This window comes from Xenopus tropicalis, chromosome 2 (genome assembly GCF_000004195.4).
Source record: "Xenopus tropicalis strain Nigerian chromosome 2, UCB_Xtro_10.0, whole genome shotgun sequence".
In the NCBI taxonomy this organism is placed as follows: Eukaryota; Metazoa; Chordata; class Amphibia; order Anura; family Pipidae; genus Xenopus; species Xenopus tropicalis.
This window is the reverse complement of record NC_030678.2, coordinates 49,471,397-49,498,423: the sequence shown is the minus strand read 5'-3', so window position 1 is coordinate 49,498,423 and position 27,027 is coordinate 49,471,397. Positions and strand designations below refer to the sequence as shown.

General features: G+C 36.6%; 1 long non-coding RNA gene across 1 annotated transcript in view; it reads left to right on the top strand.

Annotated features, from left to right (window-relative positions):
* Window positions 1-27,027, top strand: part of LOC105946529 — a 65,322-nt gene that overhangs the window by 23,025 nt on the left and 15,270 nt on the right. The window contains exons 2-3 of the long non-coding RNA XR_001169966.3: window positions 1,479-1,575; window positions 2,414-2,461. This is a non-coding gene — a long non-coding RNA (uncharacterized LOC105946529). The remainder of the gene's footprint in view (window positions 1-1,478; window positions 1,576-2,413; window positions 2,462-27,027) is intronic.

Here is a 27,027-nt window from a genome sequence, read left to right as displayed (position 1 = left end):
GTAAATTTGGGAAGAATTTTGTCCAGTCTCTATTGCCTTTTTTTATTTCAGCATCAGGATTCAAGCTATGTATTCAATATTTGCAACTATTGCATAAATTGCATATATAATCAATCAAAAAATGGTCCACTCCACACAGGACTTATGACAAAATACTGTGATTTATTAGGTGTATAACAGAACTGACGTTTCGCCCACTCCTGCAGCCTTTCTCAAAGTTATCAACCAAACAACAGGACAAACTTAAATACACAGTGTGGTGGGAAAAAAAAAACTGGTGATGTGTATGCATGACCTATAACATCAATGATATACCGAAAATCCGAAAAAAAAGAAAAGAAAAAAACAAAGAGTATTGAGAAAACATATCACCCTGTTTCCATTGCATTAAAATGAATTATGTTAATAAAAACAATAAAGATGACTTCAGCGATCGCTGTTTTGTATCTTCATTCAATCCTATGAGCACGGGTCTAAACACACATCAAAGGCATTTGGGAACAAGTGTTCCAATTTGTTATCAAAATTAAATTCATTTTAATATTGATATTTGATAATATGTTGCAAGGAAAATAGAGCAAAATGTATGGAATACAATACGCGTTTAGATGCACAAGGGATCGTTGTCAGGATCCCTTCGATCCCTTGTGGATCAAAATGCATTGATGTGAGTGTGGAGCAATAAAATCCTTTTTGATTTTTTGAATTATATTGAGCCGTGAGTGCTTTCAACTGGTTACGTATGGATACATTTTTGGTGAGCACCCGGCGTGTAATTCTAGAGTGGTGAGTGCCGTCAAGGAGAAGATATATATCTTCAAAATAGACCAGCCTGGTTCAGCATGTTAAAACCAGATTTGCTTATATTTGAAAATAATTGTGGTTGCCAAGGAAAGTCATTAAGGAGTCAGTAGACAATGAAATTAACATTCAATTTAATTGTGATATAGTTCCAAACAAATGCATCTCACTATGTGCAGACTAGCAAAAAAAAAAAGTGCAGTATTTCATGCTATATTCTAGATAGCTTTATTAGCACTTTGTGGGACCATGCATTTACATTTAGCTTTGTATCTGACTGCTCTGCAAGGTTACTGGGCCTTTGGCGGAGATTACAGCTGGGAGAGACAAAAGAGTGACTTTTTTACTTTACATATTGCTCATGTCTGGTCAGTGTTACTTACATATGTTACACATATATGTTTAAAGAAAAATACAAATATGAATATTAAAGTGTTGTGATGCTGAGTTTTAGCAAGTAAAAGCTGGTGAGGCTGTGTAGAAGTCTATGGGAATATTCTCTACCATATTTAGTTATTTTACCAGTTCACTGGGAAAAAAGAAACAGAAAATGTAAAAAACAATGCCTCACAAGGCCTCAAATTCATAATTTTTGTGTAATTTTTTATGGGTTGCAAAGTTTAAAGATACCGGCATACTCGAAAAACTAGAATTGACTAATTTTCATTTCTACATAGTTCCTGCAAGTGCTGGTAATCCTATGTTGAGATACTGGAGCATTGTTTCCAAGTGGTTGGACTCTTAAAGGACCAAATGGAAGAACGGGACATTATGGTGAGTTGGGCCAAGACAATCCCTTCTATTGTGCAATGAATGCCCTTATTGAAGGGGAGTTTATACCCTCTATGAACAGGGCACTTTTTCCCTTTTCTATTGACCAGTATCTGTATGTTTGATATATACATCCATTTATTGTACAGCACTGCAGAATATGATGTCGCTTTATAATAATGCCTCATACCATACTAATTTTGACTTCAATTTAATTGACTTAAAGCCAAAAATTAGATAGTTTAAACCTGTACTTTAGGAATTATAGGAAATTATATTCATATTACTCCTTGGCACCACTGGAATATACATTAGATCAAAAGGGGGTTGGATGGCTTTTTAGTAAGTGAGGAAATACAGGGTTATGGGAGATAGTTCATGGTACAAGTTAATCCAGGGACTGGCCTGATTGCCATCTTGAAGTCAGGAAGGAATTTTTCCCCCTCTGCGGTAAATTAGAGAGGCTTCAGGAGGAGTTTTTTGCCTTCCTCTGGATCAACTAGACGTTAGGCAGGCTAAATATAGACATAAAAGTTTTAACTTGATGGATGTGTGTCTTTTTTCAATCTAACTTACAATGTTACCACAGTGGTATACTTTCAAATTGCAGACAAATCATTCTAGTCTTGTTAGGTGTTATTGGTGCAAGATAAAGGAATACAGGTAGCATCTCAGAGGTAGGACTTGGAAAGTAGCAAACAGAAGAACCACAGAGGTAGACTTAAAAGAGTTGAACAGCAGCCCTAAACTGTGTATTAAATTCTTGATGTAAGATAATGCTTTGGGAGTAGAAAAGTAAACCTTTTCTGTTAAAAGAAGGCTTTCTTACTTCTACTTACAGCTCTAGATGTTGCACATTATCTACACTTGTGGATGATTACTTCAGCAGGTAAGAACATGGATATGCAGTATTTTATCTCAGTTCTTATAGATAATTAATAGTGATGAGCGAATTTTTTCACCAGGCATAGATTCACAGCGAATTTCGCAAAACTTTTGAGAAAATTAGCCACCGAAAAAGTCGTTGCGCGTCAAAAAAAAATCACGGTCGCGTCAAAAATGGGCGCAGGCGACAAAAAAAGATGCAGGCGACAAAAAATAGTTGTGTTTCAGTTATTTGTTTATGTGTTCGTGCTTTTGTGTGTGTGTAGCAGGTTCTTTAGCTTTGCTATTACAATGCTGCCCTGGAATCTAATGATGAGTTGCTCCGGTAACCATTAAACACTTAGCTATGAAGTCAAATCAGAAATATCCAATTAAACAAGTTTCTAAAAGTATTCCCCATGATACCAAGTATGGATCAAAGTCTGCTGTAGTGCTAATGTTCTTGTGCTTTTAACAAAGTGAAATTACTCTTTATTTATTTTTACTGAAGCCCTATTTTCCTTAATTGATAAAGTTTTTTGTTTGGGTGGTGGAATTGGTTTTCAGTGAAACTATACAACTTTTACACCATCTATAATGCTATACTATTATTTCACCAATTTTATTTTGAGTTAGTTAACATGATCTCCCATGTGTCATGTCCACTGTAGTAGATCCATAAACTGAACACAGTCAACAATTATTTTTAAAAACTGAGAGAGAAAGAAAACAAAAAGCTTCCAGCTGAACAGTGCACATTGATCCTCCGTTATGCGTCTACGGCTCTGCTCATAATAAATCAGCTCTCTTGTGCAGAAAAACAAATTACATTTCCTTCACTATTAAATGGTGGAGTGGGAAGACAAATAAATCATTATTGTTGTTGTTTCTGTGGCAGCCTTGCGCTTGTTCCATAGTACTGAAGAGATGTCCATGAGCGGTGAAGCATGCAATTTCCTTGCTTAAACTGCTGAGAAATCACTCCTACCTATTGATAAGTCTTGCTGATTACTTTTACAGACTCAAATATGCACCAATTATGGTTTTTACTGCAGTAAAGATTACCAATATTATTAAATATCAAGAAATATCTAATGAATACACAGAGAAGTCAAATTATGAATCCACAGTGAACTGCTCATATAGATTCCATCCTGTAAAATGAACTCTGTATTTCAAAATAAAGATAAATTAGGAATTAGATGCAAAGTGCAGGATTAAAATGCAAAGTGCCTCAAAAGTCATTCAACTCAACAATATAAAGTACTACAAGCAAAGCAAACTGAATATACAGCAGGTCTAGACTGAGGTTCAAAATAGACCCAGGAATTTAAGGTACACAGAGACCCAAACAGCCCCCCACCAGCCAAATAAACAGTGATTTATATGGCATCTTACAGCGGCCCCTCTGGCATTTGCCAGAATTGAAAGATTGCCAGTCCATGCCTGCCATACAGTCAGTTTCCCCAGTCCATATACTAGAGACAGAAATTAGTTCTATAACCCTACTGACTACAACAACTGAGCTGGAGATACAGTGTGGCCCACATATATAGAAACCCTCTGTAAAACTGATAGGGAAAAATATTTATTTAACATGAAAACACCAGACAAAGGACTCTTGTGGTCTGAAACATGCAGGGCTAGGCCAATAGCAAAGAGTGAATCTGTCCCGTTTTGCTTACTGGAAAATTTGTGAATCTTTGAAAATATTCTCGAAACAGCAAAAATTCCTGAAACGGCGAAAATGCTGCACGACAAAAAAATTTTTGTACATGTCAAAAAATGACACATGCAACAATTTTTTCAATGTGCGTAATTTTTTTGACACAAAAAATTATTGTACCTGTTTGCAAAAAAATCTGCCAATGGCGAAATGTAGAAATTGAGAAAATTAAGAGTTTCCAAATTGATGGTCTTTGAAAAGTTATCTCGGTTATGTTTGAACTCATGCTATCTACACACTCTCCATTAAATTTATATCAGCTCTGTAACATTCAAAGCAGAGTGAGATCAATCAACCTCCTTTTTTCACAGAAATTCCTGGGTCTGGGCACAATCATGCGCAGTAGAATAATCGAAAGTCCTGGGCATGCTTTGTAAAACCACAATTTTTACTATAAATTAACTTTTAGTATGACATATTACATGAGGTAATTGATATCCTGAGGCAATTTAAAATTGTTTTTCCTTTATATTTGTTGTGGTTTTTCATTTATTTAACTTCTTGTTCATCAGCTCTCCAGTGTGGAATTTTAGTAGTTATCTGGTTGCTAGGGTGTTTATGAGAAAATGAGAGACTGGAATATGAATAGGTGAGGCCCTGAGCAGAAAGATAATGAATCAATAACAAAACTGTAATCTCACAGAGCAATAGTTCTTTGGTTGCCGGGGTCAGCGACCCCCATTTGAAAGCTTAAAAGATGTAAAAGAGGAAGGCAATTAATTCAAAAACTATAAAAAATAAATGACAAAGACCAACTGCTAGGAATAAGACAAATGTTAACTTAAAGGAACAGTTTAGTGTAAAAATGAAAATGGGCAAAATAGATAGACTGTGCAAAATAAAAAATGTTTTCAATATAGCTAGTTGGGCAAAAATGTAATCTATAAGGGCTGGAGTGGGCAGATGTCTAACATAATAGCCAGAACTCTACTACCTCCTTTACAGCCCTCTCAGCTGTTAGCAGTCAGTAACAATCAGTGACTTTTGGTGGCTGGGGGGGGCATATGGGACATAACTGTTAGTTTGCATCTGAATCTGATCTGCATGCTCACAAACTAACTGAACAGTTATGTACCATGTGCCCCCCCTAAAGTCGCTGACTAACTAAGAGGTTAGAGAGCTGAAAGTAGGAAGTAGTGTTTTGGTTATTATGTTAGAAATCTGCTCAATCCAGCCTTTATAGATTACATTTTTGCCTAACTAACTAAATTGCAAATATATCTATTTTTTGCTGTCTATCCAATTTAACCAGTTTCATTTTTACACTGAACTGTTCCTTTAAGGCCAACATTCTTTCCTGGGTGAATGTTATAACAGACAGGAAACATGGAAGCTGCAATATACTGGTAATGCAGTGAAGTTAACCTTTCCTTCTCCTTTATGAAAGGAGACTAAAGGCAACTGAACACTGTTGTCCAACCATAAGTTAAATTTTCCTGAACTACAGTACAAGTAATAGCATAATCCAAAATATCTGTGGTTAGAGCATGTTGTTTGTTGTAGTCCAGGGCTGTATTCTTAACCCAGAATTCCCAATAGATATTTTTCTTTGTACCTGGGACTTGTTAATGAAACGATATACTGTAGAAAGGTTAAGCAAATGCCAAGCTTTACTTTCAAGATATAAATAGTGTTACAAAACGCTGAAATATTTTACAAAGTAAATGTACCTACAATCTAAACCTGCAGTTATATGCAACCATATGTTTCAATGGTTTTTCAACACTTCTAACAATGCAATTTTTGGAATCTCTTAAGTCCGCACAATGACTCTTGCAATTACACTGCTGGAAGATGTTCCAAGCTCAGAGTGCATATTATAGTTCCCAGCACTTGTACTTTTGAAATACAAATAAACAATGGGCAGAAATGAACATGAATACACTGGACAATGAATCCACTTGGAAAGCCTGTACATTTTCTTTATTTATATATTTTAAATGTTTTTTTTATCTGTAGCAGATATTCAGTAAAATCATAGGATGCATTTGTTCTGCAATATAATTATCAGGTCATTTGCCTCAGGTAATGACAATTACACACAGTATGCAGGGAACTAAGTGCCATATGGAGGAAGTTATCATTCCTTTTAGACCCATCTAATGTGTTTTGCTCTCTGAACTGAAGCTATTAGTTTACCAGCTGCACAGGGCCAAAGATACGCCAGTATAGTAGTTACATGCTTAAAATTCTGAGACTCAGTCACATCAGCCTTAATTATTTAAAGGAATAAAGAGAGGCAATTTTCTATTTAAATATATCTTATAGTTTTACTAATGGTGATTCACAATTTTTCCGACTGAGGACTGTTGTTTATCCTTTCCACATTATGCAATTAGGAACCAAATATTCCCATTACAAAAAAGCATTAAATAATGTAAATGATAAAGAGACAGTATTAATACAACCCCTGGGACAGTGGAGCTTTCTCTAGTGCAGTGATCCCTAACCATTGGCTTTTGAGCAAGATGTTGCTAACCACCCCTTTGATGTTGCTCCCGGTGGCCTTAAAGTAGGTACCATTTTTAAATTTCAGGCTTAGGTGAAAGTTTTGAAAGCGCAGAGACACAGTTTAAGACTAGGCTAGCAGTCCACATGGGGCAACCAAATCACAAATCAAAATGCTTATTTGGCATCCCCAAAGAGCTTTTTTCATACTTGTGTGGCTCACCAATAATTTTTACATCTGAGTGTGGCTCACAAGTAAAAAACGTTGGGGAAATTGGGGAAACCCTGCTCTAGCGGAGAGCTGCTATTTAAATCTGTGATTTTTAAGTAGTATTAAAAAAAATAAAGTTTGATAAAAAAAAAAGTTTGATACAAAAGTTTGTTAAAAATTATTCTAATTCTATTTTTTTCTGCTTCCTGTTTCCTATGAGTGGCAGCAAGAGAGAAGGTCTGATTTAGAACAAGAATTCCATAGTGCGTTCCACTGTGGTGGATGTGAGTAAACTGCCACACAAATTACTGATTGATTATTGATTTTGCAGATCAAGTTAAGGTTGGAGTAAAAACTCTGGAATGATAGTTGTAATTGGGGCTGATCTTTCTAAAAGCAGGGAGAAGACCAGCCTCTCTAGTAGCGGTGAGGAGGAGAGCAGTGCTGGTCCTAGGCAGATTGTTATTATAGGGGACTCAATAGGAAAATGGGTAGGCTACAACCAGTTTTCTGTATTCCTGGTACCAGGCTGGCATATGGTTAATCGAATAGTCAAATTATTGGGTGGGGTTGGGCATGTCCCAAATGTATTGGCGCATATTGGTACTATTGACAAAATTAATGGTAGATGGAGTTCAGGAATCTAGGAGCAAAGATAAAGATAAAGTTTTTTTGAGCTGTGCCGTGTGCAACTTGGGGAGCTTAGGAAGTTAAATGTGTGATTTTATGTACAAAAAATTATGACATAATTGGTATCACTGAGACCTGAAAAATGACTGCGATGTGAATTTATTTGGTTATGGTTACACCCTTTTTAAGAGTGACAGAAGAATTATAAAGGGGAAAAGGGCCATGCACTAAAGAAGTTACCAGGGATAGCACTGGGTAGGGTATGGAATGGGTAGAGATTTCCGCTGGGCTAAAGGATACAAAGAAAATTGTCATTGGTGTATGCTATAAACCACCCCGTAAGTGAGGAGAATGAAGCCCAGATACAAAGGAAGCTACTTTGGTCCTTGTGCATAACACAGAATAACTAACCTCAGTTAACTCAATTATCCCATTTAACACAGAAAATTGCATCACAGCGTCCCATATAATGAAGGAGTCTTTTTCTGAGGCCTCATTTGACCATTCATTTTATCTTGTTAGGATGCATTTAATACATGGATCCACTTGGCAATCCTGCCTATAGATGGTGCTAGAGTGTAAAGATTTGCCAGCAAAACACAATAACACCATAGACCATGCACCAACCTGGTGGCAATTTTTTTTTTTTACCTTGTGTTAACTGGAAAGGACATAATGTGACAACATGGTAAAAGCACTTGGTTGCATCTGTAGGTCAAGTTGTTATCATGGGTGACTTCAGGTATCCAGACAGTGACTGGAGTAATGGGGCCAAGTCAGTAAAAGCTATAAGGTTTGTAAATATTTATGATTTAAGAGTTTTTTTAACCCATGAAAAAACACTAAAACCACAAATTCCAAGTGATTTAAGATCCAAGTTATCAAAAAAGACTTTTAAAACAAGCACAGACTGAAAAAATTCTGAAAAAATACAAAGAACACCAATTAATGCACAAATGAAAGAGTAAAAAATACCTGAAAAACACTGAAAGATGAACCAATTAGAAAAAGGACAAGTGCCATTGACTTCTACATGACATCGAAAGCTTTTCTACTTTTGGATTTGTCTCAGTTTTGATGCAAAATATTGGAAAAAAGTACTAATCACGAAAAAAAACAACCTTTAATAAATGTCCCCCTAAGAATATGATTTGAATGTGCATTAATATTGCACAATTTTGTTTAAACATGCATTATTACAACAAATAAATGATGAATGTGTTGAATAGCAACATGATTCCTAGGCTGCCTTTACTGAATATTTAAGGTATGTGGCAATGCCTGAGGGATCCATAACACAGAGCAGTACAATACCAAATTTTAAAAGCGCTGAAGTGTTAAACTTAAATGGATAGCTAAGAATTGTTCCCTCATCAGTTTAAAAATGAAAGAATATAGTGGTCCCATGATAAAAATGTTAAGCTTGACTAAAATTAATTTTATTAATTTTGTGATACTTTTGGAGAGTTGCTTTTTTGCTATTGTCAAGTAGTGAGCAGACTTCAGTGAATTCCTCATACTTTACACCCCTAGTGCTGGGATGGCTTGAAGGACTGACTACTCTGTTCCCTTTCCCACCTCATTGACTGTGGTTTTCCCATTTCATTGTTGTGCACAGTTTGTGATATAAATCAGCTGAAGGCAATGAGAGAGCACTTTTACTCTAAAGAAGAATATTTCCCTTGATGTCCTTTCTGATCATATAATTTCTGTCGGATTTTTATCTCACCATGAAATCACCTTTTTCAAAAAGCATTTACTCCACAGGCTTTCATAAGACTAACTACTTTTACCAGGGCAGAATCTTCAGCTTCAGGTTTTTTGGCAGTGTGATACAGTGACAGTAACTTTAATTTATTCTCCTGTTCATGCACAAAATGCCAGTGTTTATTAAATACGGAGAGACAAGGAAAGCAGGTGACAGAACTTCTGTGCCTACAGATCTTTTAAATCAGCACAATCTTTTATGTGTCCTGTGACTGACAGTGAAGTTTTATGTGTTGCAATAATTCTACAGGCATCAGTCACCCAGATAATTCAATATTCCCTTTTTTCTGTATTACATGCTGAGCTTTAACAGATTCCTTATGGCTTAGCTCATGAGTTGCTCCTTTCTGAAAACAGAAATTGAAAACAAATACTAAAAATTGACCAGATGATATGACCATTTATAGTAATATCATTTGTATCACCATTTGATATCAGGTTAATAAGCTGTTCTGTCAAAATTGAGCCTCCCATGCAAGATGCCATACATGCCCTGATAGTTGGATAATATGTTCAAAATCTGCCAACCAGATTTGGGCATGTTTTAGTGATGAGCGAATCTGTCCCGTTTCAATTCGCCGAAAAATTTGTGAAACAACAGGAAAACAACAGAAAAAAATCCACGAAACACATTTGTCACACAACTTTTTTGCTTCAGACACATCGAAACATAACTACCAAGACTCACACATTTTCTAGATGATATATTATACAGGTATCAAACCCCTTATCCAGAAACTCATTATCTAGAAAGTTCCGAATTAAGGTCATCTCCCATAGACCCCATTTTAATGAAATAATTCACATTTTTAAAAATTGTTTCCTTTTTCTCTGTAATAATAAAACAGTACCTTGTACTAAGATATAATGAATCCTTATTGGAGCTAAAACAATCCTGTTAGGTTTAATTACTGTTTAAATAATTTTTTCAGTAGACTTAAGCTAGGAGATCCGAATTACGGAAAGACCCCTTATCCAGAAAACCCCAGGTCCCGAGCATTCTGGATAACAGGTCCCATACATATACTAGTTAGTAATAAGTGAAAAGATTTGCAAAACTCCGAAAATGACGAGCGTCCAAACAAATTGTCTCACACGTCATTTTCTTGATACACGCGACAATTTATTTTCACACACTGTCATAAAAAATGATCATTTTTTGACACATGCATACATTGGCAACTCATTAATAAAGTACAGCCTACTTCTACAATAAAATGCCTATTATAACAGACATGCCAAATCTTTATTCATATTTATGTTTATTGGCTGGCATACTAGTCATCATAATGCCTAATTTCCAAGTCCTCAGCTTGACAATATATTTTGATCTATGTAACACATCATTCTACTGAAATAGTTGCCCCACTACTGTATGTATCATCCTAAACTCCTGCAATAAACACAACTGCCCGATGAGCTTGTACATATCTGCTAATAAGGTAAAGCACTGATGACTGTTTAAATTATGGAAAGATGTCTATGATATGTTACATGATACAAATTGTTTGTAAGTAGCTATATTAACTATTGGACGAATAGCTTTCAGATTCTATCATCGGCCTTGTCCACTTTCAGAAATATGAATAAGGTATCATGTTTAGTTTAAAGGTAAGATGGTGTTAATTGCAAACGAGGCTAATGTTCTGCTCATCAAGATTGCAATCAAAGAACAAAATTAGTCTGACATTTCATTCATCTCTTCTGAATAATCTTGAGAGTCCCTGGATGCTAGTTATTTCTGAGTCTTTCATTGGGACTGACATTTTTAATTTCTCCTTGATATTTTCACTGACATTAACCTAAGTACCATGCTTTAAAGGGGCACATTCATCAAAATGCAACATTTTTAATATCAGTTGTATAAATACAGTGTGTGAATATGTGGTCTATGTGTTTGCACCTATTTATTACCTACATACAATAAATTTAGGTGCAAGTTGTTTATGGTATAGTATGAGAGTCTTGTGTGGGCAAAACTGGTTTTGCAACATGGTAAAGGCACAGGTTGTAACAGGTGGTGGGGCAGCTGGTTCTATACAATATCAACAATAACCCAAAGTGAAATAATAGAGAAATCATCAGTAACACTAGGCTTCAGTCAGATATGGGAATAAAATCCAAGATCACACCAGTAAAGAATAGGCTAGTGAGCAATGATGCTCTTGTGATGCAGCATACACACAACAATACTCTAATAAGACCTAGCATAAGGACATATATACATAGTCTATACATGGAAAATATTGTGTCCTAAGAAGTCCTCTGAAGTTAAATAAATATTTTTATTTTAAATGCAACATTTACTAAATAAATTTAATAATAGCAGGTAGGAGCTATTTTTGTTTGTGACAGATCTGTGACATGCACAGCTTCTAATTGATGTCAAAACGTAGTGATCCATACCAAGTAGCAGGCATTTTAATCACTGCTACAGGTAATGCAGTGCCACCGCTCTTCTTAGATTTTGTTTCAGAAAACAACTGTCCAACAAGGGTTATGAGACACAAAGGCACAGATGTTCAGGATTTGAGTCGATAATTAAAAGCACATTGATTCACATTTTTCTCTGAAACAATTTTGAAAAATTCAGTAATCTCTTTCTAAATCCTCCCCTAGTAGCATCTGTGACTGGATTTCAGATGTACTGGATTTCAGATGTACTGTATACACACATTTTGTGCCTTATAAATAAAAGTGAATGAGCTCTCCATGAAATTTGCTTTGCCAACTAGGAATCTCATAAAAGCCAGACATTCTTAGGGATGTAATTAAAAACAGCATTGAACATCGAGTAATGTAATAACAGTGGCAAAAGTGCCAAAAAATTGCCAAAATAAACATTCACATTTCTACAATGTCAAAGTCTTATAAACTATTACTTACAGTCTATTACATACAGTCTTAATAGTTATTGCACTGAAAAATTTGAATTCCACATTGCAGTTTTAAGGCATGTTTGCAGGTGGCATAATTTATAGGCGAAAAATAACTTTTTTCAGAAGTTTTATTACATATACATTGCACAGTCTTTCTTCCAATGGTGCATGTGGTCACCAAACAGTTTTGCAAAGCTATAGTATATATACAAAAGCATACATTTTCCTATTGCAAAATTTTTTTTTCCCTTAACTTACATTACAGTTTGTGTCCAAGTTGGGTCCAAATTGCCCTAGCAACCAGGCAGTGGTTTGAATAATAGACTAGAATATAAATAGGAGAGGGACTGAATAGAAAGATAAGAGATAAAAAATTACAATAACAATAAAGTTGTAGCCTCACATAGTTTATGGGCTGCAGGGGTCAGTGACCCTTATTTGAAAGCTTTAAAAAGTCAGCAGAACAAGGCAAGTAATACTATCTACCCCTTTAAAATGTAATACATTGTTTGTTTTTTTATTTTTACGCATAAGGCGATATGTATGCAGGAAATAGAGATAAATATAATTTACTGAACAGTTAAAGGTGGCTTGATTTTTCTTTTAATTACAACATAAACAGATTATAAAAGAAAATGTAATAATGGGGTCATATTAAATGGTTTTGTAGTTACTAAGTCATAGGTATCGTGCTTAGCCAGGGTTAGACTAGGCTAGTTGCTGTCCTTAAATTTTAGAACTGTTGACAAAGGACATAGCAAAAATAAAAACCTGACGCATACAGATACTTTCATTGCTAAAGAGCACTCTAAATATGCCTCCTCTTGTGCAATAAGGAAGGATTTCTAGCATTTTTTCATACTTATTTCTAACACTAATTACATATAACTGCAAATCACTCTCACCCTCGGAAGGGCTCTAATTCACTGCAGTGGCAATAAGTATAAGGAAAAAAATAAAAGTAAGCTAATTGTATTTTCTATTGAGGAGATTTGATACTGTTGACTGCTCCCTTTTAATAAAAAATCTTTATTTTCTTGGTATAATTGAGCTGCAACCTTGTCCCCTTCTTGCCTTTCTAGCTGTTCCTCATCTTATCCCACCATAATTGATGCAACCTGATGCTAACTGGCTATTTGCTGCTAGAATTCTCCTTCTTCTACCTAAGAAAGAACAGATTTCTTTGTATTGAATTCTTATGGCTACCTGTTCAGCAAAGTATAACTTGCAAAATCTTTCTCATAATTCCAGACCATCATTCCGCATTCTGCCCCCACTACATCTCCCACTACTTGTGTCTCTATACAGCACACCAACCACTTCCACTACTGTATTATGTATGTCTGCTTATTACCTCTAGAATTTCTGTGAATTTGTTAATAGAGAATCTTCCCTTGTAATGATTCAATATTATACAGGTAGACTTGTCAAAGTTTTGTACTCCCCTGCATAGTTCTCCATTCTATGTCACTTATTTTTGTTACTACAGTAACAACATTAGATATAGACACTTAAGCTAGTGACAGTCCATGTGAGTTACCTACCTCTAGTAATTATGCTGTTCTATCTTTTCATATTAAATGGTCAGTTATAGCTATAAACCATTCTGCATGTGAAAGCAAATTGTCCTTGCACCTGTAAAAATGGGTTCTTTAATACATGTTTTAATATATGTTTTGAAAAATATATATATATATATATAATGTGTAATTTGTGTATTAGTCAACAGTTGAGCTTTGTTATGTGGCACCTCTCAAGACTCTGAAAGTATATATGAACTCTTTATACAGGTATATATAAAAATCACCATGTAACTATTACTATAGAAATATCCCTTATATCCATTTTCATCCCATTGTGCCAGAATACAATGCATTGAAACACCAAGATACAGTATGCCTCCCCTAGGAAATTATGTGAGAAACTGCCATCAATGTACTGTAGCTATGGTGATAGGTCTATACATGGCAGAATTATCAATCTAAAGCACAGAAGATAATCATCCAATTGAAAAAAAATGTGTTACATATCTGTATAAGAAATAATGTACAACACAAATGTAGCATGTTAAAAGTACAAGAAAATTACTTATAGATACAGCCTGGGCATACCTGCAGAGAATAAATTCAAAAGTAAAAAAAAAAAAATATATATGTACTATTAAAATAATAAAATGTCCACAAGACAGCACCACACTCCGAAAGTTGCTACAATGTAGCTGGCCCCTGTGCAGGGAATACCATATAACCATATAGATACCAAATCAAACACAACCAGCACCAAGGGTCTTGTGGTTTAAACAAATATTAGTGTATTATAATTGCATGTACAACCGACGTTTCGGTCCCCTTTGGGACCTTTTTCACGGAACCAAAGGGGACCGAAACGTCAGTTGTACATGCAATTATAATATATATATAAACAGGCATAGGAGTGACGGCACACGCAGGATTTTCACACACGGTTGAGAAGCATTGCAAAATAATAATCAGAGGTTTATTTAGACCAACGTCTCAGCTCCACACAGGAACTTTCATCAGGAACCACACCACAGTGAGAAACAAACAGTTATAAGCCCAAAAAGGGCACCAATGCTGTTGCTAGGCAACCCACATACACAAAAAAACAAAAAAAGGAATAAAGCACTAAACAAAAGTGCTACATATTAGTTATGTGGCCTTCACAGTATAGTATGCCACTATGTAGTCAGGGAAATAAAATGGGCGTCAAAGGTGTACACTCCCCCCGGACAGGCTCATTCCTGTACCCAGAACTCCAAAATAAGGCGCCCAAACCTGTATGAGGAGGCTGTGCTGCAAAATGTGCAAAGTTTTAAGCCCGATCGGCAACCTTATCTAGCCCATATGCGCGTCCAAAGTTAGTGTCAGCAGGTAGCGCTACTGCCATGCCGTTGCCAAGCAACCGTACAGAGGTGCGCGGGCGCTAAGACCCAAGCGTGTCGGCAATGCTAGTGCTAGTCAATAGGGGCATCGGCCCACATCCCGTGCTTGCGTAGCAGCCAGGGGTGTCTGTCGTGCCAGAGAGGGCACAAAACAGGCCCCCTGCTGCTGTCATATCGGGTTGGTAACATCATATGTGTAGTGGGGTTAAGGAGACCCTGCGCTGTGGTTGTATTGCCTGTCACTCTCTCTCACATGTAGGTCCCTATTAGTAGCTAGCCACAAAGGGTCCTGCCTATTTTAGTAGACACTGCCAGGTAAGTGAGCGAGGGACTCGCCATCTGTCCCCCGATATTTGGGTAAAGTGCACAGATTTGAGTATTCCACGCGGGAACTCACAGCAACAAGCCAGAATAATGCAGGTACTCCTGCTATTCAAGGAGAGCCTGTATTTACAGGAAATGGCCACCAGGGGTCAAATGTACACCCAACTAGATGTCCTACAGCCCAATGAGGGAATTGCAACAATGTTATCAGGGAGGTTACACATAGTAACCAAAAATAGATCAAAACGCATGGAGTCTCGGAAACATGAAACATTTGTGTCTCTATGTCATAAAATGAAAAGTCAATGCTTAATAGAAAAAGTCAATGTGCCATCCTAGGACTCCGAGATCCGAGATATTTAGCAAAAAGTAGGTGAATAGACTGATGTGTTAAGTGCAAAATACCATTAGAAAAGTAAAGCAACAATATATGTCATAAATCCTGTGGAGGAAAAATATATAGGCAAAGGACCCATAGGTAGTTCATCGAAACATAGTCCCAGGAGCGCATAGAGAATATCTGAGCATAGTACTTATTAAATAAAACAGCCTAGCGGTAAAGTTTCATTCAACCCACGTGGGTTTACACAGTCAAGTCTGTATATCCAACGTGATTCTCTCTGCAGCAGAGCCACGTCTCTATTGCCCCCTCTAGATAAAGGTGGTTGAAAGTCAATGGCCATGCACCTGAAGGTAAGTAGGGGGTGGTGCATCCCCAAAAAGTGTCTGGCAACCGGTTGTTTGGATTCTCCCTCTTTGAGTGCCTTGCTGATAGCAGAGCGATGGTTCCTGATTCTCTCCCGTAGGGTGGTGACGGTTTTGCCAACATAATATAGACCACAGGGGCAAGTGATAATATAAACAACATATGAGGATAGGCATCCTAGCCTGTGGTTGATTCTAATCCTCTTACCAGTGTGGGGGTGTGGGAAATCAGGGCCAGTCAGTAAGCATCTGCACGTGACGCAGTCCGGGCACTTATAGCACCCAAGTTTTTTAACGTTTGATAACCAATATTGTTGTTTCCCCTCACAGCCTTTGAAGTATATATATATATATATAGAAAAAGGCTGAGGCACACACTTATAGGGATAACAACCTGGGTGCAAATCAGATAAACAATGTAAATATGTAAAAAATGCTGATGCACACCAGGAAAATTTAATTAAAAAAAAAGATACTTATTTTATTTAGATGCATATATATATAAAGCATTATAGGCCTCCTCAGGGTGTTGGTAAATTCCAGCACCCACATAACCTTGTGGGTTAACTTGACAGAGGCTTCTCACTACTAGGTTCACATCTATGAGATTGCACTTGTTATGGAGGCCACCAAAGCTGCTCCTCCACTTAGATCAAATTTAAATACTCTTGTCAAGTGTCTGGAGTACCAGAAAGACCAACAACCACTGAATAAGTCATCTGACCCAGATTCTCATTATGATTTTGAGGATTGTCATGTCCCTCTGCATCCTGATAGATAACTGCCTCATTGTGAGTTAAAAAAAAGGTCATTCACAGCCGGAACTACCAGCTTAGGGACAATACAAGACTTACCCAATCAGGTTCAGGAAACACGCAAGTCTGCATAAGGAGTCTCTCTTAAGCAAATTAGGCCTTTTTGAAATTTAGGGTTTGTTTAAGTTTTATTGATGATAACTTTATCCTTTTTAATTTTAACTCTGACTGTCCTCTGTGTTGCTATTACAAGTGAATAGTCTCCATGAGTCATGGTCCAGTGCCTCGTCACAACTGGTTGCAGCATTATGCAGTTAAAACACTCTGCTGGATCTGAGATGGATCTGGCATATATCAACCAGCGCCAAACCAAATGTAACTAGCGCCCAAGGCAATCCCCACCTTCTATCACTGCTTCCAGTGAGGTGATGAGCGGGAGGCGGGAAGTGTGATGTGTGGGGGGAAAGGCTGTGACAAGTGGGGGAGAAAGACTACATACTGAGGAGCAGTCTCAGTCTCAGAATCAGCTGGCAGGGGTAGAGAGGGCTGCGCTATGGGTAGGCCTTGAATCCTTTCCCTGTTGCACCCTAGCTACATGCCTCTTCTGGCTACCCATAGTTCTGGTCCTGATATCAACATGTCTTAAGGCAAAACAGTGGTTTGTAGAAATTGAAAATTAGTACAAGCACTTCATTAATGGATTTTCTCTGATTATGGATCCTAACACTGCTCTCAACAAGAATAACTGAGAGGTAAAATTCCAAAAGCTCAAGCAGAATTTAAAAAATCTGGAAAAAAAAACCTCTGCACCAATCCTTTTTCATGTTCATTGATTTTTCCTTCATAGGGGTATTTGCAATTAAGTTTCCAGTGGGTTCTACATACTTATGCCTACTTTTCCAAGATACTGGAAAGAAAGAGCAGTTACATTTGTTGAAGAGTACTATAGATTCTTTTTTCAAAATCTCATCTCAATCTCAAACTCAAAATCCCATAAATTAGTTTTGCAACCCGGAATCTTTGTTTTTCAGTCTTTGGTACCACAAGCCCTGTATGAGACTTATTCAATACTCTGGTCATCTGAGTGTCAAGTAATATGCTGATCTGCTCCTTCAGTACATTAAATAACCAAACAGAATATTACTCATATATTACCCTGCAGCTTCAGTTGTGTCCCTGACTCTGACCCTTGGACCATTGTTTGTAAGGACTTTATTGTCAACCTTCCTATTGTGGCTGGTGATAAGTGTTGATGTCCTGTACCAGCTTTGTCAAATTTGAAGGGCTTTGTCAGATACTGTATGTCTCCCATCACTGATAGTGCCTTCTATTACATTTGGGGGTAAGTTCCTTTTCAAGCCTTGGAATGCCATGAAGCATGCTTTTAAGGGGTCTTTTGGTGGTCACTTTTTTAGCTTGTCCAAGCATCTGTGTCTTGGCATGTGCAAGTCTTGCAATTTTCAGCATTCGGGATCAGTTCCATGGCACCAAAGCATCTTTACATGATCTCAAATGTTCCTACAGAATTATGCTTTATAGAAGGAACATTTATGTCGGCATAGATTTGGGATACTTCATTGTACAAACCAAGATAGTTGTCTATGCAAAGGAGAGTACCATTTATAAACTCTTATAAAGTTGGCCTTTTTCTCAATGATGTCATACCCCGGACTGACAAATATATTCTACCCTGACCCAATAATTGCCCTATCCTGCACACCATTTATTATTTTAAATGCTTTATTAGAAAATACCTGCTAAAACTTGGCTTCTGGTCATTTGAAATAGGGCGATACGGCGATGCAGGAAGAATCCACTATGCGACGATTGATTGATCGATTCTAGCTCGACTCCTTCCTATACAGAAGGAAGGCTAGGATCGATTTCAAATGTCCGGAAGCTAAGTTTTAGCAGGTATTTTCTAATAAAGCGTTCAAAATAATGAATAGTGTGCAGGGTAGGGCAATTATTGGGGCAGGGTAGAATAGATTTTTTACTTTACTTAAAATTTTAGTGTTACTTTTCCTTTTATACATCCTTTAAAACTCACTCACGTTCTATTTATTCCTGTGGTTGAAAGTTAGAATACACCAATTGATTAATACGCTTCTTAAAATTCCATAGGAATAAAAAGAACATGGGTGAGTTTTTATGTATTAAGCTCAAAATTTACAGTTTGATAAATCTGCTCTTAACTCTCAGTTTCTCAGCATTCATCTATTTCGGTATATGAACAGCATAAGTAATACATGATTCCATTAATTACAGACACTGCATTGTGCACAATGCATCCTATTTGCTTCAATAAGTTGGTTTAGATTCATTTGTTTAGAAAAAAAAATCATAAAAGGACTAAAATGTTCTTTATTTTACAGCTTAATATTTTTATTGGTGTATCCCAGCTGGGGTGCTAATAATATTCCAATACATAAATTGCATAGTACATTTGTTTTATTATCATATTCATTTAAATTTCATCCAGCTGTGTGGAGGCTTGATAATACCGAAATAATCAATCTGAATTAAGTGTATATTTAGATTGTTGTGTGCAACGCAATTAGCAAATACAGAAAGGATTATTTGCAGTAGTAGTATCATGTGACAAATGATCATGTTTTCTGATGCCAGAAAGGCCAATACTGGAATCGGATGCACCAGTAAGTAATGTATAAGTAAAGCACCACGTTCTCAGATATATTGACCATTAAATGCTTAGAGCAAGTTTGTCATTTTGTTTTTTATGAGAAAGTCATGACGCTCATCAGATAAACAAGAAGCAGTACAGTCATTCATTGCATGGCAATGTTCTGAAGAGAGAAATGTAATCCAATTTAAAGAGCTCTCAAGTAAATAGAACAATTAATTTCAGAGTGTGCTTCAGCAAGAATAGGAGCCTGCTGAGGGTCTTTAAATCTCTGCTGAAAACACAAAAAGACAATGAGAATTCATTTTATTAACCATCACATTGCAGCAAATTACTCTTCTAGTGCATTTAATCCAGACTTCTATTCTTTACATGGAATGATGTGTTTTCATAATATTGTTCTTGACATTATTTTCTTATCTTTGGGGGTTTTATGTTCTGATCAATAGAATGAAAGTTAAGCACTCCACCTCTGACACCGCTAAATGTTAAGTGTCAGTCTAGTAGCTGAGTGGGAAAAATAGCACATTTTGTAATGAAAAAAATCATTTGGGTCAAAAAACAGTACATTAAATGTGCTGCGACTGAACTGCTGCATTGGGTCCCATCTCCACATGGATATAACCTTTGTGATTGGAGTTCCAATCTGATAGGAATTATATGTTTGCTGCCTGTGAAATGTTTTACATACAGTATGCATGAATAAAAACATTTTGCCAGCAATTTCTAAAAACATTTTGCATTTTAGAAAGGCCAGAAATTAACTGCAGAATAAGGAAATTGCCAGTCTCAGTTTGTTCTGCTTTTATTTCACCCACAGAAATACTGATTGACAGCACAAGCCAGGTAGACAGCTAGTCTTTTTCTCCATAGGCAGTAACTGTCCATCTTTTGCTGTATAATATATGAATCATTATCAAGGCTTTACCAAATAAAACATTGTCAACATTTTCCCTTGGGTTGCCAGATATCAATAACCCTTTACGTGCCACAGATAATAGGATCCACAGTGTCTTATACTATAGATTCAATGTTTTTGGGGTTATATTTTGACCTACCCTTAACCCATACTCTTTTCTAACAAATGAAACTTTGGCAGCTTTTAAGTGCCTATGTTTTTATTCCTGTCTGGGGAAAATAACAAAAGTTGATTGATAAGGTTTTCCAGCCCGAAACCCAGACTCATGCTGAGTTTCCTTTAAAACTAGGTACAACCTACATGCTGACATAGAACTTTTAAAAATGCATGTAATTTATATCTCTTTAAATATAATTATACCTGTCTTTTTCAGTAGAATTTAATATTTATTTTTGTTCAAATTAAAACACATAAACACCTAAAACATTTGCCCAAGAGAAGTCAGATATGTAGAAATGAAGTGATTACTGTTACAGACGTATATTTATTTTGTTAAAGAATAGTATGTTGTAGAACAATGAGTATATTTTATGCTAACTCCCTGTCCCCTACCTCAAAACATTAAACAATGGGATGATGGAGCAATAAACCATATTCGAGTGACTAAGAATAGGATAAAAATATAGACCCTCATGTCTAGTGAACCTTTCCTATTTTTATTCCTATGAATGAAGACAGCATGAATTGGTATGAAGAGAAGACGTTGCTTTAATCTCACTCTCGCTGCCACTTCTAAATTCTGTGGGATATTTAAACTATTATCATTCAGCTGAAGACACTTGAGGGCTCATTTACATCCACTTGCACAATAGACAATAGTGCTCTGTGTCACTCAGTCCTTTCTGCCTTCCATTTTGAATTGAGCACTGCTGTGCACAGGGGAACCCTGGAGCTACTGCCACTTCCTAGCACCTTGCATCAATAGGCTCAGCACACTTGGGCCACACCAAACACACCACACCAAACACTGAAAATAACACTAGGTAGACTATGAAAATATTTGGAGCAACTGGGTACAGTTGCATCACTTTTGGTGATTCGTAGTTGTGGTAGGTGCACAACAATGACGTTAAGAGAATCACCTGTTTACATCTTCAATGATGCCAGAATTCTGGGATTAAGTGCTGAATTGTGGGAAAGAAACATTGCTATTGTGCTTTTTTCTTACTTTGCTTGCTGACGTAAATGAGCCTTTTGGAGTGGAGTGGCTCCCGGAACATGTGCTTTATTGGATATTAGGCTCACAATGTGGAACATGTTGAACATTACTGGTATAGGCAATGGTAAAATCAAAAACAGCAAGAATGAATGCTAAAGTTCATTCATCATTTTATTTTGGCATTAATTTAAAAGCTTGTTAACAATAGCCACATTATATTGACTAATGGTGGATGTGTTTTATCTCATAAGGTCATTGTCATTCAAAAAATAATAACCAATCACATAGGAGCAGATTTATCAATATGTGAGTTTAGAGCTTTAAACATAAAAACTCACCCATGTTCTATTCATTCCTATGGGATTTTAATAAGCATAATTATTAATTGGTGAACTCTCACCCACTGATAAATACACTTCTGAAAACCCAATAAAAATGAATAGAACGTGAGTTTTTATGTATTAAGCTCTAAACTAACATTTTGATAAATCTGCCCCATAATGTTTGTTCTTCTTTAACATTCTGATTCTTGGTTTATTTTTAATATGTTTCATCTCTTCACAAATTGCAAATTACTTCTCTTACCACAGGATCAGCATGAAATAATCGTTTGAGATTGCTCTGGGTTTCTAGCCTTAATTGCCTATTCGGAGTAGATTAAGATTCTGTATTATCTTTGAGCATAATTACTGTGGCCGGAAACAAAATAACTGTACAATTGAGCCGCTATATTTAAAACCCACAAGCAGTGTTTATGAGCATTCTTGTTGGATTGTGTGCTAGATGAAAAGGAAATAAACATTAGCATAGAAATTAAATGTGAATGTGCAAGGTTACAGGAAATTTAGTGTTGGTTACTTTTTGCTGTAGACGGCTTGCAAATCAGTAAATGTTGTAGGTTAATTGCACCTAACGTGAACACAAACATGCAAGCTTTCAGCATTTCCTGGTATCACTGTGACATCATTTTGTGTCTGTTCAATAAAAAATAGATTTTTTTATGCTACTGAGTATTCCATTTGAGGTTTGAGATTGGGGTAATGAATCTTGCCTACATGCTGTTTAGTGTAGAAAAACAATTTTGCATTTGACCAGAAAGTTTCTTTTAAAATTTGAAATTGAGCAATGAAGCTGCTTCTGGGACCTTCAAGGACCCATAGGGTTACACTCAAAACAAATCTCTCCATGTTTGTAAAGAAAGAAAACTTAATAAATGCCTAAAATGGTCACTTTTGGCCTCTTAATGTTACACATTTTAATAGTTTTCAGTACTTTTAATATAATATAAAGAGCTATATTCTCAGACAGTTTGCAATTGGTGTTCATTTTTTATTTGTGTTTTTTTTAATTATTTAGCTTTTTGTTAAGCAACTCTCCAGTTTGGAATTTCAGCAGCTAGGGTATAATTTAACCTTACAACCAGGCAGTGATTTGAAAGAGAGAAATATGAATAGAGGGAGGGCTTAAGTATCAATAACAATAAAGTTATTTAAAGTAGGGCTAAGTAGTAATAACAATAAAACTGTAGCCTCACAGAGCAATCATTTTTAGTGACCTCCATTTAGAAACTAAAAAGAGGCATAAGAGGAAGGCAAATAATTCAAAAACTGTAAAAAATAAATAATGAAGACCACATGAAAAGCTGGTAAGAGCTATGTCACAGTGAGTATCAGCATGGCTTTTGCCAACCCAGATGCTAATTTGTGTCTGTATTGTAAATTTGGTGCAATCCATGCTATTTTGTGTGCTCCTACTATTATTTAAGAGCCACGGGGCAATGAACTCTTGAGAGGGCATCTGCATTCCCCTGCAATGCTCCAGACCTATGCTCCACTGTAAACTTATAGTTCTGTAGGGCCAGAAACCATCTGGGGACTCGAGCATTCTTTTCTTTATTTTATGACATCCACCAAGGGGAGCATGGTCAGTGACCAATCTAAACTTACAACCCAGCAGATATTTAGGGCCTCCAATGACCACTTAATTGCGAGGCACTCCCTCTCTACAATGGAGTACCTACTCTCAGCAGGTGTAAGCTTTCTGCTAAAGTACACTACTGGGTGTTCCTCACCATTTACCACTTGGGAGAGGATAGCCCCCAGTCCTACATCTGAGGCATCAGTTTGCACCATGAACTCTTTTTTTAAAATCAGTCATTATCAGTACTGGTTGTATACAAAGGGAATTTTTAAGCTCTATAAAAGCTTTCTCAGCCTCTGCAGACTATTTAATCATCACTAAGCTTTTCCCTTTAGTAAGCTCTGTTAGGGGAGCTGCAATAGAAGCAAAGTTATGCACAAATCTGCGATAGTAGCCCAGGAAGGCTCGAACTTGCTTCTTTGTAACTGGTTGGGCCACTTTTGTATTGCCTCTACTTTATTTATTTGAGGCTGTACTACCCTTCTTCCAATCACATAGCCAAAGTACTTGGCCTCTTCCATTCCTACTGCACACATTTTAGGGTTGGCAGTAAGTCCAGCCTCTTGTATTGAGTCTAGCACCATCTGAGCTTTTGCTAAGTGAGACTCCGAATTGGTGCTAAAGATGACTACATCATCTAAATAGCCTCTGGTGTAAACCTAGTTATTGAATTGTTTGTCATGAACAGCCAAGTGACTCCAAGGTGGACCAGGATTTCCTCTTTCAACTTATTATAGTTATGCGAGTCCTGTTCCTTCAGGTCATAGTACACCTTTTGGGGTTCACCTGTCAAGTGAAATATAATCTGCAGGTTCTTTGTAAAATCACAGTGCAATGATGGTAATATATTACCCCATTCAAGAGGCTTCAAGATTCTAGCTCCTGTGCAGACCTATAATTAGAGAAGGTACACCATCACCAACAATATCTTGGTTGACATACACTTTTATTTTAAAGTTTAAAATTGCATTGAGTAATTTGTGGCTTTGAAACACCTTTAATTTAAATATTCAATAAAGTTCCGTCATATTCAAAAAGGCATTTTGGTCTCTGGCTTTCAGGTATCTGAGAGGTTGGTCAGATAACATTTTGTTTAAGTTAATAGTATAAATCACAAGTAACATGTTTTTCCAGATAAAGATCTAAGGGTTTATTATCTATTACCAATTGCACAAGTGCAAGTGTGATAAGGGACACAAGAATTTGTTCCAAAGTGCTCACCTAATGGGCACTTGCGCTCCAAGGAAAGCTGTGCTCTGATCCTTGCATTGGATTAATAATGTGTCAGATCACAGCATAAGGAGGCACAGGCGAGCCCTTAGGGTACCCACACCTCCTATTTTTGGGGGGAGGGAGAGAGGACACCTACATCCCTCCCCTCGCCTGCCCCTCTTGAAGAGAGTGCTGCCTAATGCAGGCAGTGCTCCACTGAAGGGACTGGTCACAAGTTTCTGCTCTAAAAATGGAACAGGAACATAGAGGCCTGCGGCCATTTGCCAATGGCAGAACGCAGAAGTGCAATAGTAGTGCAATACTACATAAACTGTAGTTGTAGTAGAGTAGGGATTCCCAAATTATGTCACTAATTGTTTTGCACCTAATCCATACTGGAAGATACACTAGAGGTCTCATTTATCATTGCACAGGGCAGAACTGCAAGGGAAGCAAAACTTTGCCCAGAGGCCCCATGCACCTTGGGCAATGCTTTGCACATTTTTTGGCACATTACCCATTGCATAATAAATTAGCCCTTATATATGGAATTCAGAAACTGCAGCAACAACTTTTCACACCCTCAATGGACAGAACAGGTTGGTCATACTGTATCTATGAAATACATAATTAATTCAAGCATGCCAGAAGTTACCCTCTATAAAGATAACCGTACAGTGCAAAAGAAGTTATACAATCATTATTTTTATTTATTTACATTTCTCTTATTTGCATTTCTCTGGAACAAACACATCATCTACATCAGAAATATCAGAGTTCATTTCAGATCACCAAAAATACAGTAGCTGTTTCTTTTCTTTTTTTCTTTTTGCTTTACCAACTGTGCTATAGTATAAATGAAGCATGCCCTACATAGCTGAAACTCCAGAAGTGCAAAGAGACATTGACTAGGTAATATGATTTTGTTGACTTTTGCATTTTACCATGCCACATAAATAATTACAAAATGTACTGGAACTATGTTGGCTACACCCCAGGGGTATTGCTGTTTACATTTCCCATTTTGCAAAGGACAATTTGAGTTCTTGAAATCAACTTGAATGCCAAGGATATCTAAGCATTCTCTAGGTGGCCTCCTATTTACTGATTTTAAGTTGCAGATTCCTCTGGTATTTGCTAAAAAGTAATTGCATTTATTCTCTGAGAGGGTCATAAAAAGAGTAGTTAATGGAACTGTACAAATACATTGCAGTGTTGGCATGATAATTGTTGGCTAAATAAATGGGTTACCTACCTGCTCTACAGCTTATGGGTAGCTCCGTTTATTAATAGAGATGTGGGGGTAACCATTATAGGTTATAAAACATTACAGCATTTAATTATGTTATAGAATGGCCAATTCTAAGCAAATTTTTAATTGGTCTTTATTATTTAGTTTTTGTAGCTTTTGAATTATTTACCTGGTTCTTCTACCTCTTTCCACTTTACAAATGGGGTTCACTGAGCCCAGCAGCCAAAAAACTATTGTTCTATGAGGCTACAACTGTAATTGCAGCTATAATTGTTACTTTTGATTATATTTCTGTGCAGACCCTTTACTATTCATATTTCATTCAAACCACTCTCTGGTTGCTAAGGTCATTTGGACCCTAGTAAGCAGATAGCTACTAAAATTCCAAACTTGAGAGCTGCTTAACAAAAAGTGAACTAATTAAAACAACACAAATAATAAAAAATGAAGACCAAATTGTCTAAGTATATTACTCTCTACATCATACTAAAATGTACTCAAAGGTGAACAACCTCTTTAAGAGGCCCTGGTAGTAGTGTGGCTATCCAGGTTTGTAACTATGATCCATAAGTAGAACATCTCAGAAAATGCAAATGAAGCATTAAAAGATTATTCAAGTCATGTTCAGGTTAAAATACCTAGTGCATTCCCTGGTCTCTTAAGCATATGGACAAAGGCATATCAGTAAACACTAAAATAGGTTAATACTAAAAAAAATGACACGCCAATAAACATAATTGCTGAGCTTCCCCACAATCATTAGCCTGACAGTTGCCAGAATCCCAAAAAAATTATATTTGTTTACGTTATTCATCTTGGTACATTACCTGTTATTTAATGTAGGGCTAGACAGTCCAAAGAGAATGAACAATAAATGGTGCATCAACACAGCTCTTTCCTCTGAGCCAGCAGAGGTAATTGATATGCAAAACATAATTATCTGTTATGAGTACCTTCAAGCTTGCAAGGGAAATGTGAAAGAAAATTCATCATGTAACAACCAATGGCACACGTTTTTTAATCAGCATTTTAAGTTTATCGTTGGTGTCCAGTCATCCACAAAGAAGAATATATAAGAATATAGTTCAGTTGGATGTTTGAAAATAGGTTAAACGAGTCTCTTTTTGTCTTTTTTCTT